Source organism: Haematobia irritans, chromosome 3, assembly GCF_050003625.1.
Source record: "Haematobia irritans isolate KBUSLIRL chromosome 3, ASM5000362v1, whole genome shotgun sequence".
NCBI lineage: Eukaryota > Metazoa > Arthropoda > Insecta > Diptera > Muscidae > Haematobia > Haematobia irritans.
In genome coordinates this window covers 228,422,554-228,437,674 of record NC_134399.1, presented here as the reverse complement: position 1 = coordinate 228,437,674, position 15,121 = coordinate 228,422,554, and positions in this window count along the sequence as shown.

The window sequence follows — 15,121 nt, the reverse complement described above, 5'->3', positions numbered from 1 at the left end:
TATGTAGGTGAGAGTGTGTCTTTGTGCGTACGTATTTGCAAATGTATGTTCAGTTTGTTGCTGGCGTAGTTGTTGTTGCTTTTTTATTTTTCATCTTTGTTATGTGACACTCAACGCAACGCAACTGTTGAGCAATAAAAATTTTCCATTCCTCTTTGTGGAGACATTTCATGATGTTTTTATGTTTCCATATTCTACTACCACCGCTACACTCTACCCCACCATCATCGCCACAACCACCCTCAATGCTCCATACCGACACACACAGTAAATCCCCTCGCATACATCTCATCAAGATGTTTGCCTCGTCCCCTGTATATATTGTTATACATCTTTTTAGTCCTGTGAGTGTTGTTTTCAATCATCTTCGGGTTTTTGCTATGCCAGAGCTCTATCCATTCTTGTCGTGCTTAACGTCAACAATATCATCATCGAGCCACAATGGGAAACGAAAAGAGAAACCCCCACCCGGCTCTGTAGTACAATCCCTCTTAGGAAAAACAACATCATCATTATCTCCACCACGGCTACCATCATTGCTGCCGGTAGAAACATTCATGTCCATCACTACCATAATCATCATCATCACCACCACGAACACCAACAAAAGGCGGCTGTGGAAGGCAGGCAGCAGTCAGCAGTCGTAGTGGGTTTCGTTTTGTGTTTAACAATTGACACAGTGACACAAAACTTTTAGCTGCTCTGGCCGTGTGTGTGTGCTGAATTATCATGTTACAACAACAGGAGGAGGAATACCAAAGACGACAACGGCTCAGAGAACTAAGTAAACATACACACACCTTTTTGCAGCACACTTCACTCCACCACTCCACTTCGGATGTAGCCTAGTCAACTAGCAAATACGGCACAACACAGGAGAGCTTGATGTACATTGTGAGCCCGGTTATTTGTGGCTGAAATCATTAAAATGAAAGAGAATCTATGAGAGAACTACATCATTCGCTGAAATGTTCTCTCTTATTGTCAGCATTTCTGTTACTGTGAGAATTACTCTCCCATACCCATTCATTCATGCATGACCTAAGAGAAGAAGGGAAGAGCTGTTAACTGCTTAACATTCTTAACATGTTGAGTGATGCTGTTGTTGTTGATTTCTTTCTCTAGTAATATTTCTGTAGAGGTATTTGCAGTAACAACAAACAGTGATGTTGCTTGCAATGACGTCTGGCGTAAAAGTCCAAAGTCGATATTTAACAGCACATTCGCTCACAATAATATCATATGTTTTTGTATATCAAATACTTACACACACACATAAACATCTTGTTTCTGCATCAGGCAACTGTCAGTTTCTTTGCACCGATTTTAAATGGAAGGATATGTTGTTAATGTGATTTATGCAATTGCAGTGAAAGTATTAGCCCAGCTTTTCCATTAGAGGTTTGCAATTTATAATTCGTTTGGGGTGGAAATAATGTCACCACTAAAAAGAAGAAAACGTTTATACGACAAGCCCCTAAAAGTGTTGTATATTATAATCAGTCCAATTTAAAAACACAAATTTTATTTATTTATATTTATTTACAATCATAATGAAAATAAACATGAAATATAAATAGGTGCTAACAACATAGGTTTTCGGCCTGCGAAAAAAGAAATATTTAGTTGGAAAACCCCAATTTCATCTTAATGCGGAATATTTCTCTAACTCAATATTAAGAAATTAGATTTCAACTTACCTTTTTTTTTCCACAATATTAATTATGATATTAATCACACTCTATACACTAAAAAAAGTGAACCCTCTATTTCACTAAAGACAATTTAACTTTATATTATTTTTTATGATTTCTAGAGTCATGACCTTGAAAGCCTGTCTAGAAACTCTTCAAATCATAAAAAAAAACGAAGATACATTAAGATCGATATTTTTCTAAAGAAATATTTTATTTTAGTTCATGTAATTATTAGGTTTGGAGAAAGTTTTATTTACTCTAATAATTTTGCACACAATAGTTCATTATTTCATTAACCCCCATCTTCATGAAGCTCCGTTAGCTAACGAACTTTTAAACTGTACTGTGGACATAACTGGTATATTCCATATGCCAGTTTGAAATTTAACTGCTGAAAAATTTTCAATTAAAGTTAACCGGAGAGAATATATTTGCAATTTACTTTCTGTTAACTGACAGTTAAAGCTAAACGGAGCTACAAGAAAATGTCCGTAAATGTGTAAATTTTACTACAAATGCGCCCATCTGGAACTTCGTATGGTACTAAAGACATTATTCTCAACTCCAATTTTTTTCCTTCAAACTACAAATTTTCTTTAACAAGTGAAAAATAATAATTATGTCTAATAAAATTTCTTGAACTTGTGGAAAAATATTTACTTTTGTTTATGATAACGGAGTGATGTCAGCGTTTGTAATACTGTTTAGTTAAAATTTTCTAAAAATAATTTCAATTTTCTAATTATAACCAAAAGTTTTCTGCCTGGTGGGTTCACGGTTTTTTCGGAGTATTATGATAATTTTAGTTCCCAAAAAATTGTTAAAAAGTTATAATATAAGGATGTTTTTTTATAAGTTTTTAATATAAATCGCTCTGTCGTCTGAAAGCTGTTTTCACAGTTTAAAGTCTATACTCAGTATTGTTTGAAAATCATTATGAATAGGTTAACTGCACAACAATTAAGATCACTTGGCTTTAATAATTCTGAAAAATTCTTCAAAATTAATGAAATCGTTTATAAAATTTGTTGGCAATTTGTATTATGACTACAAGAGTGTTTAAATATGACGATTTTTTCAACATTCTACTTGAACATTTTTCTCGAAACATTGCACAACTTCTACACATTAGCGTAGCTAGACAATTTTCCTAGGGGGGGCTATAGCCCCCCCAGCTAAAACTTTATAGACTGAACTTATAGGTTCAACTAATGTTTTATCTTATAAAATTGAATAAAAAATAGACATCTAAATAACTCGACAATCAATTTATAATAAAGCAACTAAAAGTACCCTACGGGAAATTGGTGCAAATTGTGCACTGACGGACCTATCACAGAACTGGTACCTGTGCTCCACAATTTTCACATTTACCCGCATTTTCATGAAGCTCCGTTAGTGGTTCGTTAGCTAAACCGCACTATGAACATATCTGTCATTTTGCCTATATATTCCATACGTCAGTTAGAAACTTAACTGCTGAAAATTTTTCAGTTAAAGTTAACCGGAGAGAAGACATTTGCAATTTACTTTCTGTTAACTGGCAGTTAAAGCCCAACGGAGCTACATGAAAATGGCCGTTAGTGAAATAAAATTATCAGAATAACCTTTTGTTCGATATATTTCAAAAGTTTTTTTTCATTTCGGGTTCGATTAGGAGCCCAAATTGAAAGAGATTTCTAAGAGTTTGTCCGAGACTGGTTCCTGAGGACCTGTTTATGGGTTGCTCCTGCTAAATTGTCCCAGGACGTATTTTACTTCATTTGTTTATATTTTAATGCGTAATTTTTTGTTTTCTTTTTTCAAATAGTTTAAAAAAAGAGTAAGAATGAATAAAATGGTACAAATTATTCAAATTTTGCCACAAAAATGCTAAATCCATTATAGAAAAATCGATAATATTTGAAAAAACGTTTCAAACAGGCGTTAGAATGCATCATAGAAAAATCATAAAAAAAGTATAAAAATTATTTATTTGGGAAAATATCACAAAATTTTTAATTCACATTCAAAATATTGAATTCAGATCACACCTTCAGAAGTGATGCAAATTCATTGCAACGATTGTTGAAACGGTGGACATTCGTTCTATGACAAGTTCATATTACATTCATCGCTTCTCCGCCAATTTTGTTCCACTTCCAGACCCAAAAAGAACACTTTCATTTCTTTTTTGGCGACGCTTTTTTGCAGCATTATTAAGATATTAATTTATGAAAGAATAGTTTTAATATCAATTACTATTTTTTATTCAACTAAATCATAAGTTCAACCACAGCTTTATTTCATAAATATCAGACTTCTACCACAATCCAAGTAATTCGATTGTGCATGAACGTCTTTAGTGAAACTTTGTGCGTTGTACGAGTATATACTTGTTTAATTTTTATAAAAATGTAAAATCGTAAATAGGTTTTCAAATTCTGGGGGGGGGGGGGCTAAAATTTTTCTGGGGGGTCTAAGCCCCCTCCCCAGAGGCCTTCCTACGCTTATGCTTCTACAGGAAGTTGAGATGTAATTTGAAAGTCTAAGCTGTCCTCGACACGATTTTAAAGCACGTGAAGAAAAAAGCAGAGTAATTAATTAATTCAAACTCAAAAACGCAAAACTCAAATTTAAAAGTAAATTGTGTCCTCAAAAATATCCTTACCTCAATTCTCCTCTTCTTTGTCTCCAAGTCAATGCCAAAATTATTGGTGTAAAAACCGAATCTTTGCAGAACATGAAAAAGCATATTTTAGAATATTACCTTTTTGCCAGTTAAAGCACATTGCTTTAACATGTTATAACAATCGGATGTAAGAAAATACAACCAGCGTTGTACCGTCTTGGAATTTCACACTGATCAAAAATACATTCTCAATTTTACAGGAGAGCAAAAATACATTTTTAGGTAGTGAGAAAGAGTTCTGTAGAAAACATCTGGGAAATGTTTAATATTTATGTGATAGATCTTTTCAAAAGCTTATTTCTCTACTTTACACAATCCATCTAGCACTCCCCGATCCAGAGAAAATTAGCAATTACTGACTTACGTTGTTTTGTAAAATGAAATTTGCCAAATACATAAACCATATATGGACTTATGTTGTTTTACCAAAAGTATCATACATTGAAAAAAGCATGTCCGGTTCCAAAGATGTTTGTCCTTTAAGACAAGACAGTCTTTTAAATTTGGGTTTTGTGTACTTGCTTCTGGGAAGCAATTTTTTTTTTTGAGCTTTTTTTCTTCATATGCTATCAAAGTACTTTAATAACGAGTTAACGATAACTTCATTTTCCGAATTCAGTCTCGACTTCCAGTAGAAATTATGCTATGTTTCCAGTAAAAAAGTCTTTAAAATAAAGTGTTGAAGAACATGTCCTATTTTTAAACGATTTTTTGTTTTGTATTCAAGATGCAAAAAAGGCAACAAGTTTAAAGACAATTTCATTAATTTTAAAGAATTTTTCTGAACTATTAAAGTCAAGTTGACCTTAGCCCAAAAAATTTTCTTTTATGTTATGATACCCATTTTTTAATCATATCACTTAATTATAAGGACAAAACGACTTCATTGAAAAGTTTATCGGCTTTTGGACAAGGAAAAAAACTTTATATTAGAGAAATGCGTCTTCTAAGCGAAGCAAAATTTCCATTCGTATTTTAAAGACCCCAGCAAAAAAAATTGGAAGTTGTTCCACAAACATTTCTTTTAAAGCCCATCCCAGAATCCCCCATCGAGTTTTTTCAACTTCCGATGCAGTCCTTTTGGACAAGTCCACAAACATTTCTTCTAAAGCGCATCTTGGGATCCCCCAATGATTTTTTGTTTCTATTTCCGATGCAGTCCTTGTGGACAAGTAGTAGAAAGAACGCAATCAAGCTTAAACTAGCTTGACAATTAAAATTTTGGACAATTAAAATTTACAAAAAATATAAAATTAATAAAAAAGTAAAAAAATAAACTGTGTCATTTGACTTTTTCGCTTCCATGGAAGTTCTTTTGAGAAGATTTTGTAAATTACGAGAATTTTTAATTGTTTTGTTGATTTTTAATGGAAAAAATATATTTATACGAAAATATTTGCCGAAAATATAAAATAAAACCGATGCATGACATAGAAAAATATTTTTTTAGAAAAATATTTGATGAAAAAAATGCCGCTGGTGATATTTGAACCTGCGTTTCTTATTTTTTCGTTCATACTTATAAAGAACATCTCGAGAAGAAAATTTACAAAAAATATAAAATTAATAAAAAAGTAAAAAAATAAACTGTGTCATTTGACTTTTTCGCTTCCATGGAAGTTCTTTTGAGAAGATTTTGTAAATTACGAGAATTTTTAATTGTTTTGTTGATTTTTAATGGAAAAAATATATTTATACGAAAATATTTGCCGAAAATATAAAATAAAACCGATGCATGACATAGAAAAATATTTTTTTAGAAAAATATTTGATGAAAAAAATGCCGCTGGTGATATTTGAACCTGCGTTTCTTATTTTTTCGTTCATACTTATAAAGAACATCTCGAGAAGCAATTAGAATGTTATTCCTTGGTGTCGTATTACGATCATATCACAAACATTTGAATTGACCTTTCGACGCTTTATGTTATGACGTTCGTGGCTGAGTGTGCTAAGGCGTTTTGTTATGGTGCCAGCAAATCCAGGTTCAACCCCTGGTCGGAGCGAAAAAGTTTTCCAAATTGTAAAAATTATATAATAGGAAAACATAAAATAATAAAACGTATGGATGAACAAAAAGTGAAATTGGATGAAAAAAATGTTTGTTCGCTTTTTAAATTTCTTCATTCAAATTAACTTCAAGGGCACAACTTCTAGAGCAATGCAAAGGATCCAAAAAGGGCTTACTTCCGTCCTATGACAAACCCATGTAAAATTCATGGGAGATGATCCAAGTTTGCACTACTTCCGGATCACAGATTGGGGATCCAAATTACTTTTTTGGAAGCTCTTTTTTTGCTGGGACATGAAATCTTTGGCCTCACGACAATATTTTTTTTTCAGTGTACAATTAGTTCGATTTTATTTTACAACATATGGTGAGATATGTTGTTTTGGCAAAATTAAATTAAAAAACAAGTATAAACGGCCGTAAGTACGGCCAGGCCGAATCTTATGTACCCTCCACCATGGATTGCGTAGAAACTTCTACGAAAGACTGTCATCCACAATCGAATTACTTGGGTTGTGGTATCTTAAATCGTTTTCTAAATTGTGAGTTAGTCCATACGTGGTATACATTAGACAAAAAAAGTATGTGTGGTAAGTCTACAAATAATTACGAATCGATATGGACTTTTGCACGGTACGTAGGGAGCCAGAATTGAAATATGGGGGTCGCTTATATGGGGGCTATATTCAATTATTGATATAGACAAATTTTTGTGTGATTGGGGATCGATTTATCTGAGGGCTATATATAACTATAGACCGATATGGACCTAGTTAGGCATGGTTGTTAACGGATGAAATTTGCTCCTCCAAGAGGTTCCAAAACCAAATCTCTGGATCGGTTTATATGGGGGCTATATATGATTATGCACTGATATGGACCACTTTTGGCATGGTTGTTAAATATCCTATACTACCACCACGTACATAATTTCAACCAGATCGGATGAATTCTGCTTCTCCAAAAGGCACCGGAGGTCAAATCTGGGGATCGGTTTATATGGGTGCTATATATAATTATGGACTGCTATAAACCAATTCCTGCATGGTTGTTGGATACCATATACTAACACCACGTACCAAATTTCAACCGAATCGGATGAATTTAGCTCTTTCAAGGGGCTCCGGAGTTGAAATCTGGGGGTCGGTTTATATGGGGGCTATATATAATTATGGACCGATTTCGACCAATTTTTGCATGGGTGTTTGAGGCCATATATTAACACCACGTACCAAATTTCAACTGAATCAGATGAATTTTGGTCTTCCAAGAGGCTCCGGAGGTCAAATCTGGTGATCGGTTTATATGGGGGCTATATATAATTATGGACCGATGTGGATCAATTTTTGCATAGTTGTTAGTGACCATATAATAACATTATGTACCAAATTTCAGCCGAATCGGATGAAATTTGCTTCTCTTAGAGGCATTGCAAGCCAAATCGGGGGATCGGTTTATATGGGGGCTGTCTATAATTATGGACCAATGTGGACCAATTTTTGCGTGGTTGTTAGAAACCATATACTAACACCATGTACCAAATTTCAGCCGGATCGGATGAAATTTGCTTCTCTTAGAGGCCTCGCAAGCCAAATCGGGGGATCGGGTTATATATGGGGCTATATATAATTATGGACCGATGTGGACCAATTTTTGCATGGTTATTAGAGACCATGTACTAACACCATGTACCAAATTTCAGCCGGATCGGATGAAATTTGCTTCTCTTAATGGCCTCGCAAGCCAAATTTGGGGGTCCGTTTATATGGGGGCTATACGTAAAAGTGGACCGATATGGCCCATTTGCAATACCATCCGACCTACATCAATAACAACTACTTGTGCCAAGTTTCAAGTCGATAGCTTGTTTCGTTCGGAAGTTAGCTTGATTTCAACAGACGGACGGACGGACGGACATGCTTAGATCGACTCAGAATTTCACCACGACCCAGAATATTTATACTTTATGCGGTCTTAGAGCAATATTTCGATGTGTTACAAACGGAATGACAAAGTTAATATACCCCCCATCCTATGGTGGAGGGTATAATACGAGAATTACGTTGTTTTACACGATTATATGTCTCCCGATCTAGGGCAGATATCGAAAATCTATAAATACAGAAAGATGCGCCTTCAAAAACTACACACACCATAAAATTTTTGTAAATTGCCCTAACTCGACTTATGGGGTTTTATCATAAATCCACAGGATTTACTTTGTATGCTCTGAATGGAATGCTAAACTCTTTATCCCCAACACTTTTGGTTATAAAAATCATCATAGTTTAAGAATCTTAAAATAGCTTAATGATTACCCAAACACATTTACATTTTCTAGAAACTTCCAAAGCCCATATCCTGCATCTGCCACACATCCTCCCTTTCTTCTGCTTCTTCTTTTCTTGCACTGACAACCTTTGATACAAGTTTTATTACTTTTTATTCCCTTTTATATGCCTTCGAATGATCTGCGATTAATTTTTTATTACTTGTAAAGATAAATATCGCCAACTTAACTCTTCTCCCTAGTGTGATAGTGCACCCAAGCACGCACACAACCAAATATGAAAGATATATCCTGTGCGAACAACTATGATGATAGATAGAGTGCGAGAACGATTAAAAGTTCCATACTAGAGTTTAAACTTTTCACAGATTGGCTTAGAGAACCTTTCGGTGACCGCATACTTTTTGATACTTTTGTAATACCCGGATTTAGCCCATTTTCATGAAAACTTACTTGGAACTGTTGCTGCGCGCCCTTTTTGTTTTGAAGAAGGTTTTATCTATCCCCAAAGGCGTCAACGGTTTTTGGCGGGGGTAGGACAGACACAGACGCAAAGCACTTTTAAAGAAATGTAATTTTTATGTTGGCTAAAATCTTGACAAAATACCAAAATCTCATGGCAAAGTGGTAATTAAAAAATGTTTACTGTGTGTGGCAGCAACAACGCTTACACAACACACTACACTACAAATACACAAATCCACAGAGTATGAAACCTACCACACACACACACACACATAGGTATGTGTGGTAGATTTCATCAGTAAAAGCTTTATGATGGCCAGGGAAGGGCAATTCGCACACACACGCGCACCCATTCTCTCACACACAACCAAAGCCACATTCATTTATGGTAATAATCACGTACTGAACACTGTTTACATTGACAACCATATGCCAGGGCTCATACATGACCAAACACACATGCCAATACACACACACACAAACACAAGTCTACAATACATATATAAAGACATTTACTTAAAGGGCACTCATGATTCAAACGAACATCGTCTATGTAAAAATAGCATTGCATGCAAATGCATTGGTGCATTAAATTATTATTGCGCCAGAGGAAGGAGCAAAGCATACAAAGGTCAAAAATCATAGTTAATTTATTGTGGCCATTCCATGGCATAATATACATCGGACTTAATTATACGATATCTAATTAAACGAAGAAAATAATCGTTGAATTATACGAATGTGTTACGAGTGTCGTATTGTAGCAGGATATATGCTAAGGAAAATTTAATCTTATTCTGGACAAACGCAGAGATTTATTTTTATAAATAAATTTTATTTTGTTATCCATTAAAATAAAACATGTTCTTGTAGATAAACAGATTTCTCGCCATTAAACTACGAATACGATTTGTTCGTAGCAATAAAGACCCACTGCTTTGACGCAAAGAATTACTTCTTGACCAAAAATCTATAATCTCTCCAATGAAGAATTAAACTGAGTTCATGGCTTTAATAAATTTGAAATTATTTTTCTTAAACCTAGTGAAATAGTATTTAAATGTGGTGGCTGGTTTCTTCTTGACTATAAAGGTAAAAAGCATTTAAAATATGGAAAAATCCAAATGAAAGATCACTAAAAAAAGCTGAGACGAAACAGAAATTTAGTGATTTTTGTCCTTTTTGAAAGAAAAATTGTAAAATAAAGAGTATGTATTCTTTACAAGTGCCCATTTTTGACTGACGCTCGTAGAAAACTGACAGAAAATGTTTTTTGGTAGGATAAGTCATCATAGCAGATGACTTATATATACTGAAAAAAATGTTGTCGTGAGACCAAAGATTTCATGTCCTGAGCATAGAAGACGCATTCCTCTAATATAATTTTTCCCTGTCCAAAACTCGATAAACTTCCTTGACGTCGCTTTGTCCTTACAGTTAATTGATTCGACTTGAAAATGGGTATCATAACATGAAAGGAAATTCCATTCGACTAAGGTCAACTTGACTTTAATCATTCTGAACAATTATTTGAAATTAATGAAATCGTGTTTAAATTTGTTGACTTTTTGATTCTTCACTACAAAGCAAAAAACCATTCAAAAATAGGTAATTTTGTCAACACTTTATTTTAAAGACGTTTTTACTTGAAACATGCATAACTTCTACTTGAAGTCGAGTTTGAATTTGGAATATTAAGTTGTCGGTAGTAAGTTTTTAAAGGACTTTAATAGCGCATGAAGAAAAAAAGTTTAAAAACCAAATAAATTAACAGAACAAGTACGCAAAACTCAAATTTAAAAGAAATTTATAAAGTACATTGTAAATATATGTAAAACCATCTCTGGTGTGCTTTTCGTCATTAATCGGAACGGAAATATTGTAGTAAGCACAACGATTTCATGTCCTTCACATACGAGTGCAAATTTGAGGTAGCATAAAAGATGGTTTTCTGCAATACAATGATTTGGACTCGGTTAAAACTTGATAATTTGTTCATTGAATTTGTTTTTCCTTTATAGTTAGGTGATTCGACTTACACATGGGTATCTTTATATTAAAAAATTTTGTGTGACTAATGTCAATATCCCAGCAAAACAAGAGCTTCCAAAAAAGTAGTTTGGATCCCCGGAAGTAGTGCAAACTTGAATCATCTCCAATGAATTTTACAAGGGCTTATCATAGGACGGAAGTACTCCCTTTTTGGATCCTTTGCATTGGTTTAGAAGTTGTGCCCTGGAAGTTAATTTGAATGAAGAAATTTAAAACGCGAAAACAAATTTTTTTCAACCAATTTCACTTTTTTTATCCATATGTTTTATTACACTATTATTTTCCTGTTATCTAATTTTTACAATTTGAAAAACTTTCGCTCCGACCAGGGATTGAACCTGGGTTTGCTGGCACCATAACAGAACGCCTTAGCACACTCAGCCACAAACGCCATTGAACATAAAGCGTCGAAAGGTCAATTCAAATGTTTGTGATAGGATCGTAACACGACACCAAGGAATAACATTCTAATTGCTTCTCGAGATGCTTTTTATTAGTATGAACGAAAAAATAAGAAACGCAGGTTCAAATCTCACCGGCGTTTTTATTTTTTATTTTCGGCATATATTTTCGTATAAATACATTTTTTCCATTAAAAATCAAAAAAAAAAAAAAAAAAATCTCGTAATTTGCAAAACCTTCTCAAAAGACCTTTCATGGAATCGAAAAAGTCAAAAGGCACAGGTTCAAATCCCAGCGGGGATAACATTTATTTTTTATTATTATTTTTTTTTTACTTTTTTTTATTAATTTTCTATTTGTTTATTAGTTTTCTATTATTTAGTAAAATTTAATTGTCCAAAATTTGCGCTTAAAAAAGCCTGATTGCGTTCCCAGCAAAAAAATTTGGAAATTCTTCCAAAGGCACAATTTTAAAAGCACTTCTAGAAGATGTATTCCCAATGATGTTCTTTACTTTAAGTACCCAGGAAGTTCCTCTAATTCAATTTTTTATAACTTTGGTTTTTCATAATTTTAATGGTAATTTAAAATTTTTTGATTTCAAATAGGTTAAAAACAGAGAAAGAATTAATAAAATGGTACAAATCATTTAAATGTTGTCGAAAAAAATGCTCAATCCAATCTGAAAAAATTGTGAATTTTTGGAAATATTTGAGGTCAAATTTTTCCGACAATCGTTAGAATCCATTAAAAATTATAAAAATTATTTACTTGACAAAATATTACAGAATTTTTTAATTTACATACAAAACATTGAATTCGGATCACAGCTAAAGAAGTGATGTAAATTCAATGCAACGGCTGTTGAAATGGAGGAGTTCTGTCCTATGACAAGCCCATGATAAATGAATCGCTTCTGCGTCAATTTTGCACCACTTCCGGATCCAAAAAGAACATTTTCATTACTTTTTTGGCGACGCTTTTTTTGCTGGGTCTTTCTAATACTTGTCCACAAGAACTGCATCGGAAGTAAAAAAAAATCATTGGGGGATCCCAAGATGCGTTTTAGAAGAAATGTTTGTGTACTTGTCCAAAGGGCCTGCATCGGAAGTTGGAAAAACTCGATGGGGGATTCTGGGATGGGCTTTAAAAGAAATGTTTGTGGAACAACTTCCAATTTTTTTGCTGGGATGGCTTTAATAATTCTGAAAAAATCTTCAAAATAGTTAAATCGTCATTAGGTAGCTTTTTTATTACAAAATTGAATGAAATAAAAAAATCATTGACTTTTAAATCTTGTCTATAAACATAAAAAGTTTTAAAAAATATGGGACGTCGTTCAAACATTTATTTTTCTTGGCAATTGGCATAATTTATACATAAAGTCGAGTTGGACAAGGTGAGTTAGGACAACCTGAATCCAATTTACAACTTAACTCAAACTAAATTGTCATTTTATTTGATTCATTGAGGAGGTTGGGAAAACTCTAGTTATTGGCGAAATAAGATACTTATTAATAATTAATATATTTTTTAATATATTTTTAAGGTGAGTGGCAATGAGGGGGTGTGATTCGTAATTTAAGATGCACAGTTATAATAAACCGAAAGTGTTAGTCATAGTCGGCAGACTACTTATGATTTCTTCTTACACTGAAAAAACCGGAAGAAAACTTTGGGTTAATTTTAAAAATTTTTTAATATTTTTAGAAATTTTAAACTAAACAGTAAACGCTGACATCACGCCGATATCACAAAAATAAGGAAATTATTTTGCGACAAATTCAAGAAAAAAATTTAGACTTAAATAATTTTTTTCACTTGTTGAAGAAATTATCAAACCATTAAAATATAATAACCCAACTAAATATTTGAAGCATGAAATACGAACTGTATTAATTTACACTGCATTTGGATAAGAACCAAATACATTTGCCAGTCGAGGTTTATTATTCTCACATTGAAGCAATGCTATTTGTTATTGTTCTTGTATGATTATCCTTTGGGTAAGAGCCTCATGTACCCATTTTTTGTTTATTTGGTTTTTATATTTATTTTATTTTTATACGATGGATATTTGTGCATATTATCTTGAAAAAAATGCTCACACACACACACACATAGACAACCTCACATGTATTAATGTGAGCATTTGTGATATTGTAAAAATGTGTACATGACGACCACTTGATGTAAAGTAGAAAAACACATACTCAAACATGGAATTCATTTTGGAGGATAATTAAAACCCCCGTTTTTCACACTACTCCTTTTTATCGGTGTGAGCCCAGTCCTTTGGTTGTTTTAATGTGGGTGCGTAAATATCTGTGTAAACAAATGCAAATTTATATTCAGTATTTTTGGGTGCGTGTAAGTTGCATTGCAGATATCGATAACAGTGATGAGCAAAGATATTCAACAATCAACAGGCGTTGGCCCTGTGAAACATGTTAAATAAAAACATAGAAAAGAAAACGGGAAACGATATTTGTTTGTGTAAAATTTCGTTTAGGAGGAAAGAATTATTTTTTTGTGTGTACACTGAAAAAAAGCATGCCCAGTTCCAAAGATTTTGTCTTTACTTTAAAAATTTTGGTATTGATTTCGAGCCAAAGAAAGAAGGAGAATACAAGTAAGGATATTTTTAGGACACAATTCTCTTTTAAATTTGGGTTTTGTATACTTGCTTCTAGGAAGCAAATTTTAATTTTTCGATTTTTCAGCTTTTTGTCTTCATATGTTATCAAAGTCCTTTAAAAACGACTTAACAACAAATTTATTTTCCAAATTAAGACTCGACTTCCAATAGAAATTATGCTATGTTTCAAGTAAAAACGTCTTTAAAATAAAGTTTTGAAAAACATGTCCTATATTTGAACGATTTTTTGATTTGTAGTCAAGGTGCAAAAGGACAACAAATTTAAAAACAATTTCATTAAATTTAAAGAATTTTTCTAAATTATTAAAATCAAGTTGACCGTAGCCCAAACATTATTCCTTTCATGTTATGATACCCATTTTTAAGTGCAATCACATAATTATAAGGGCAATACGACTTCATTGAAAAGTTTATGGACTTTTGGACAAGGAAAACACTTTTATATTAGAGAAATGGGTCTTCTATGCTAAGCAAAATTTGCATTCGTAATTTAAAGACATGAAATCTTTGACCTCACGACAATATTTTTTTCAGTGTATTGAAATATTTTGTTGCTGATGAAAGTTTGGGAATGGGCCCACTCTATGGGGAAAAACTAAGTGAATGGCTCTTAGAGTTATTCTTATTCCAATTATCCTGGCTTTTAGCGATTTTTTGGATTTTTGTCTCTCAAATCCTACTTCAAGAGGTGTACATATTAGATGCCGTAAGTTTGTAACTTGACACTCGCGCTTTCTCTAAAATACTCTGCTGTAAAAAGTCCAAATTGGTGGAAAGTGAAAAGAAAATATGTACTGGATATGCATTTTTGTCATTCGAATTTTGGTTGCTTTCTTTTCATTCGCTTTATCTTGACTTGCTTTCCTGTTTGCAT